General features: G+C 38.8%; 1 protein-coding gene across 2 annotated transcripts in view; it reads right to left on the bottom strand.

The window, feature by feature from the left end:
• The window catches only part of VSNL1 (visinin like 1), a 115,539-nt gene extending 109,539 nt beyond the window's left edge, over positions 1-6,000 (bottom strand). The window contains exons 1-2 of one of the 2 annotated variants that reach the window (XM_008952336.4): positions 5,708-6,000; positions 607-627 (exon numbers count right to left, since the gene is read on the bottom strand). The gene's annotated coding sequence lies outside the window, so the exon portion shown is untranslated. The remainder of the gene's footprint in view (positions 1-606; positions 628-5,707) is intronic. The other variant, XM_003826988.5, reaches the window with a different exon arrangement.

A 6,000-nucleotide genomic window follows, 5' to 3' on the forward strand; every position in this document is an offset into this window, starting at 1 on the left:
GAAATAAACACGCCAATCACAAATTACTAAAACCAATGCAAAATATAAAACACTAGTCTCCTGTAACACCAGCGTTTACTATTTCAAGAACTCTTGAACTGCAAAAAGATTCTAAAATATAAGATAACAGAAATATTAGGATCTGTTGATTTACATTAGAAAAAATTCACCCAGGTTTCAAAGTACATTTAACATGTTAATGATTTGCCAAAAAAAACAAAAAACTATTTACATAAAGCTCCTCAAAAGTTCATAGTCTTTCAGAGCCTAAGAAATAATAAACAAAATCCAAAAAAAGGAGGAAAAAGTATACTTAAAAAGTGAGAGATTTCTATTTTCAGAAAAGTATTATATGGGCAACAATGAATAGGATTCATTCTATGCATCGATAATAATTGCAGATAAATTTAACTGATTTGTTAACACTTTGCCTTTTATAAGCAATGCCTCATAAAAATAAAATCTTTTTTAAGTAAAAGAGATCTACTTTCTACAAAAAGTTCAGTAATTATTGTATTAGGTACATTGAGCTTGAAGACCACTTGGTCAATGAGAGTACTCCAAGTCTTAATTGTAATTTAGAACAAAAGGAAATAGAATGCTCACCTGGAAATAATCCAGTAAGTCCTTGGAATTACCATGCATTAAAAAAAAGAATAAACAATTGATGGTTACACAGCAGGTCGTCTGTGTTAGGACTGCAGTAAATAAAGTAAAGAGGTGGAGAAATCCAGAGAAAGTGTAAGAATTGTGAAAATTACCCAATCTGCATACTTTAAGTTAGCTGATAGGGGTATAGAACAGCTCTTGAACATATTCACAGGCACCTTATGATTAAAGTGTCAAACCTCTTTGAAGATTCCTCAGTAATTTACTATTCCATTTCTGTTTCATTCATTAAATAGTTTCTAAAGCATCCCCAAGACCCTTCCATTAGTAAAAGTTCTCAATGATTTAAGCTGGGAGCAACGCAAACTATTTTGATTCACTTAAGAGTGCATAAGTTACCTTTAGAAACAAACTGTAAATGAGAAATGCAATGCTGTGGTCCCCTCACAGGGTGAACATGTTAAAATAATTCCATAGCTCAAGAGAGCATGATCTAAGTGGAGCACATAGCTACCACAGTCTAGATTTATATTCCCTCTTTTACTTATCAATATTCTTATTCTTGTAAATAGGTAAAAATACTTTATCTTTTTACTTATTAAGAGACAAAAAGGATAAACATGTAAATAGATTTTAAAGCACTCTTAGAGGTATTAATATAATGCTTTAATATCTTTACAAAAAATAAATCATAAAATAATTTTTTTGAGATAGGGACTCTCTCTGTCATTCAAGTATAAAATAATTTTTAATCTAGTTTTTTTCGTTACTAACAAAGATACTTAAAGAAATGTTAATTGTGCACATGGTTTCAGTAGAAATTTAATTTTTGATATAATTAACAAGGTACATGCAACTGATTCTTATTAGAACAAATATTTAATTGACAAATATTGAGTTTCCACTATAAAAGACATTGTACAGATATTGTGGAAATATTTTAAAAGGTCATTAAAATCATTGCTTTTCCAGACAATGAATTCATATTGTAGGGGTGTCTTTAAGATAAAAAAATTTCCTGAAGATACTATTTTAAAAATGGATTGGAGGGATGGATTAGGTGACTTATATGGATCTTGTCCAGCTCATATGTTCTATTAGTCATATGAATTAACCATTGGGATAGTAAAACTATCAATCATTCTTTAATATATCTCTGTACCATTTGATACTTTAGGAAAATTAATGTTTATATTCACTATGCATAATGAAGATGGACATTGTCAGTTTAGATTAATTAAATGTGATCATTTCTGTGAAGAGAGCCTTCCTATTTTCCTAAATAATCACTAATTTTAGGAGCATAGAAATCACTCAAAACAAAGAAAAAGACCTTGAGAACAGTGAAAATATATTGCTGTTATCAATTAGGAAACCATATGTTTGATACTGATGCTGAATTGTTATTCTGTGAAACTCCCTAGGGAGCTTCTCCACAATGTTTGGAATTCATAACTACATGCAACCCAAATAGAAAATCTATAGCTTGCCCAAGACAATATTCCTGATGCTGTAATCCTATCACATGTGACTCACATGTAATCGGGAGGTGATTCACAGTGTAGTAAACCAAAGCGGGGCACTTAGCAACTACAAATCTCCGCATCTCTGCAAAGGCTATCTGGTGTTCAGAATACCCCGGAATGGGTATTCTGCAAGGGTATATGAATGGGTATATCAGCAAGATCAGGTAACATCTAACTAACCCGAGAGCATTTGTTAGAAACAGGACTCTATCCAAGACAGAGCTCATCCCAATTCAGTAAAGATTTACCAACAGAGGAGGGGTTAAATTAAATTGTTAATTGGTAAAGGTGTTGAGAAACTCACCACTTTGCTTCTTAAAAGCTTCAACAACTTCCAAGAGTAGTTACCTACTCTGTGAAATGAGAAAGAGATCCCAAGTGGGACTTCCTCTGGCCTTGCATTCCAATCATCAAGCTCCTCCTTTCCTAATGCCTCAGCTTTTTTCACGTAAGAATCCTTAGCATTTCCCCATTTGTGGTAGTTGTGAGTATCTTTCTGAGTGCCTGGGAGATTACATTTTTGGAGAAGAAACAGGAAGGCCCAGACTATATTTAGGAGGCGTAGAATGTTATTGTATAGGCACTCAGAGAATTTTTATGGAAGAAAGGGAGAAAATGAGGAAGAAATGGAGAAAGCAAAAGAGGAAAAAAAGGAGAAAAAACAGGAGGAAGGTGGGAAGGCCAGTTAGGCGGGTCACCTTGTCTGCTTTGCAGCCCTCATCCAGCAAGATGAGAGCAGAAACTGCGAAAGAATAAAACAAAAGATGTGCCTGAGGAAAAGCTATGCAAATGCTTTAAAAGCTTTAAAGGATGAAAAAGCTGCACTACTCTCCTCTATAGCACAACTTCAGGTTAAACCAGTCAAGCCTTCTTCGGTCTTTCTGTCCCTTCCCTTTCCCTTCTCTGCAGGTGGCTTTATCTGGAGGATTTCCAGGAAGGCTGGAGACAGGCATCTCTAATTTGGGTTCTGCCTCCTAGGAGCCAGAGGTGAGCTGGCAAAGTCCACTCTGGAAACCCTGCAGCTTCCTCACTCCACGAAGTCCTAATCTCTGCAGCTGCAGTGGTTTTGGAGGAGGACAGATGGGGAGAAAAGTGAGAATGTAACTGCAGTGTCTTTGAAGGCTGGATTCCCTGAAGGATTTTGGGGAACACAGCAGGGAAAGATGGAAATGGGCCCTGGGCAGTTCTCAAACAGGAACTGCAGATTCTGATACGCTAGTGCTCCCGGCAAACGCCAAGGATTCCAAAGAAATTGTCTGAGATGCAGAGGAGGCCAGAAAAACCAGACTAAACATCCAAAGAGGTGGGGATATTAGAGGTGAGGGGCAATAAAAAAGAGAGAGAAAGAGACCTTACAAGACAAAGAGAGGCAAGGAAGAGAAATGAGGTGGTATAAAAGGGACCCCTAGAGACAATTTCAAAAGATGTGCTGGAGAGCAGACAGTTATTTATTTGAAGTCTGCAGCAATGTCACTGAGACTGCTGAAAATGAAAGAGAGAAGGAAACATTTCCACTCAACATTACTTTTTAATTGTTTATTCCATAGACTAGAAGTTAATTGACTTTTCTCTACATCCATGGTTCTGGGCCTCAGTTTCCTCATCTACAAAGCAAGGGGTTTGGACTAGATACCTTACAGGGTCTCTGCCTAACTTGATCCTCTCTGTCAACCTATGAGCCAGGGACTCCAAGACCAAGCATTTATCAGTTTTGATACCTAATTCCCCCCTTTTTCCTCTACCACCCCTCTTTATCAATGCAGTGCCAACACCTGCACCATTCATCGAACTGATGCCAATGCTCAATGATGACAGGGAGTATGGCTCAATTATGACAAATGATTAGTCCTTCTGCCCTGGAGTAAGGAAAGAAGGAATAGACAAGGCAGTATGATTTATACTGTGGATTTCCAATGAGAGGTTCTTCTCGAATTTTCAATTACAAATTTCATCCATTTAAATAAATTATAAATTCCTTTGAGGGGTTCCAAATGGTTGGACTGATCAAAGGGCCAAAGAGCCCTATTTGATGGCCCCCACACCCGATTTGAGGGAAAATTTATTTCATTTCATCCCCAAAATTGGATTTGCTTATTTTGTGGAAATCCAGCACGCACTAGCCATGCTTTTTTCTCATCTTTCTGCCTCATGCCCATTCTGCCAACCTGCTTCAGTGCAGCATTTTCTGGGGTTATTAAACACCCAAGGCTTAATGAGAGTGCATTCAAAAGTAAGTTGTTCAATGATGTAGGATCACCCCCTACTCCCCCCCACCACACACACACAAACACACGTAGGCAGTTTAAATGGTAGTGGGGGTAAAATGTGTTTTCACAAGAGTTTCATTTTAAATTTGTCTCAACCTGAAATTCCTTTAGAAATTAAAATAAATATTAATATGTAGAAATAAAACTCCCCAGCTTCTCTTGCCTTCAACTGGAAAGTGATACACAAATAGTATGTACTTAGTGTTCTCCACAACCACCAACAATTCTATTTTATTTTAGTTTCCAAAATACGGACAGGAGGGCAACTCTAGAAAAATGGATTCCCACTCTGGCATCTCACAGGGCACTGATCAGGCAATGCTGAGCACTCATCATTTCCACCATGCAGGGAGCATCAGCCTCTCCTCGCTCCTTCCACGTACACATTCTTGTACTCCTGAGGGTATTCATCATTCTGATTTCCACCCGGGGTTTGACCTTGCAAAGACCCTTCTTCCAGTTTCTGGGCAAGGAACAACCCATTTTAACTCAAAACACAAAACGACCTTTTATCCTTTAAAGAAATACTACCAAATGTAACACACCTTGATTTACATTTTTTAACCCCAGATTCCGGATGGCGAACACGGAATGCAAAGGCAGGTAACTAGTTTGGGTCTGACAGTCCCCATTCAGCGACCGAGCCTGTGACTCCGTTCAAAATCGACAGTGCAGTAGAGCATCTTTCCCTTTTCTGCCCATTCACCATTGTGACAAAAATCAAAGACGAAAAAATTATCTACTCATTTCTGAATACTGAGAGAAATGTGCTCATTTTGCGCCTGACTCCGTGGACCTTAAACACTAACATCCCGCTCAGAGATCAACCATGATTTCCATACCAATCTCATCCACTCAGTTTTACTTAGCAAACACCTTTGCTGCCCTTCCACGGTGAGAAAAATGGTGCACCAATCCCACGGATGACAGGTTGCTACTCGACTGCACCCGCTCAATAGTTTTATCAGCAACCGGAAAACTTCACAATCGGTCAATTAGCTACTTAAATCTGTCTAAGACAAACTAAGAAAGCATCTCAGTTTCACCTGTCTTAAATCTAGTCTAAGACAATCCCCCAAACACGCCGCATATAAACACTCCCCCTTCCCCCACCCCCAATATTCCAAAAGATCCCCCATGGACTAAGAGCACATTCAGATCGCCAGCATTAAGCAAGGAAATTGTCCCCATGCATTTAGACGCATCTATGCAAAGCAAAGTATGTGACAATAGCCAAAGCATCTCTCTGACAGTTGGTTGCACTACACATGCAGAAATGCAACGAAGATTGTATTTTCCACTTACAGTTACAGCGCTGCGCACGGTCACTTAACGAAAATGATAAAACTCAACAGTTCTTTTTAAAAATATATATTTAATTCGGGTAAACGCTTAAGCCGTCTCTGTGTGTGGTTCTCTCTCGCTCTCTTTTTCTCTGGAGCTCTGGGCTGCTTAAATCCCTCTTGGATCGCGCCTTGCAAGCCCAGCCGCTGCCGCAACACGCTCGGGTAAATCTCTGCTGCAGATTGGGAATCCCATAGAAAACCTAGGTTCCCTGGAGCTGGATGCGCAGGCGCGCGAGCCTCCGCCTCTCCAGG

This window comes from Pan paniscus, chromosome 12 (genome assembly GCF_029289425.2).
Source record: "Pan paniscus chromosome 12, NHGRI_mPanPan1-v2.0_pri, whole genome shotgun sequence".
In the NCBI taxonomy this organism is placed as follows: domain Eukaryota; kingdom Metazoa; phylum Chordata; class Mammalia; order Primates; family Hominidae; genus Pan; species Pan paniscus.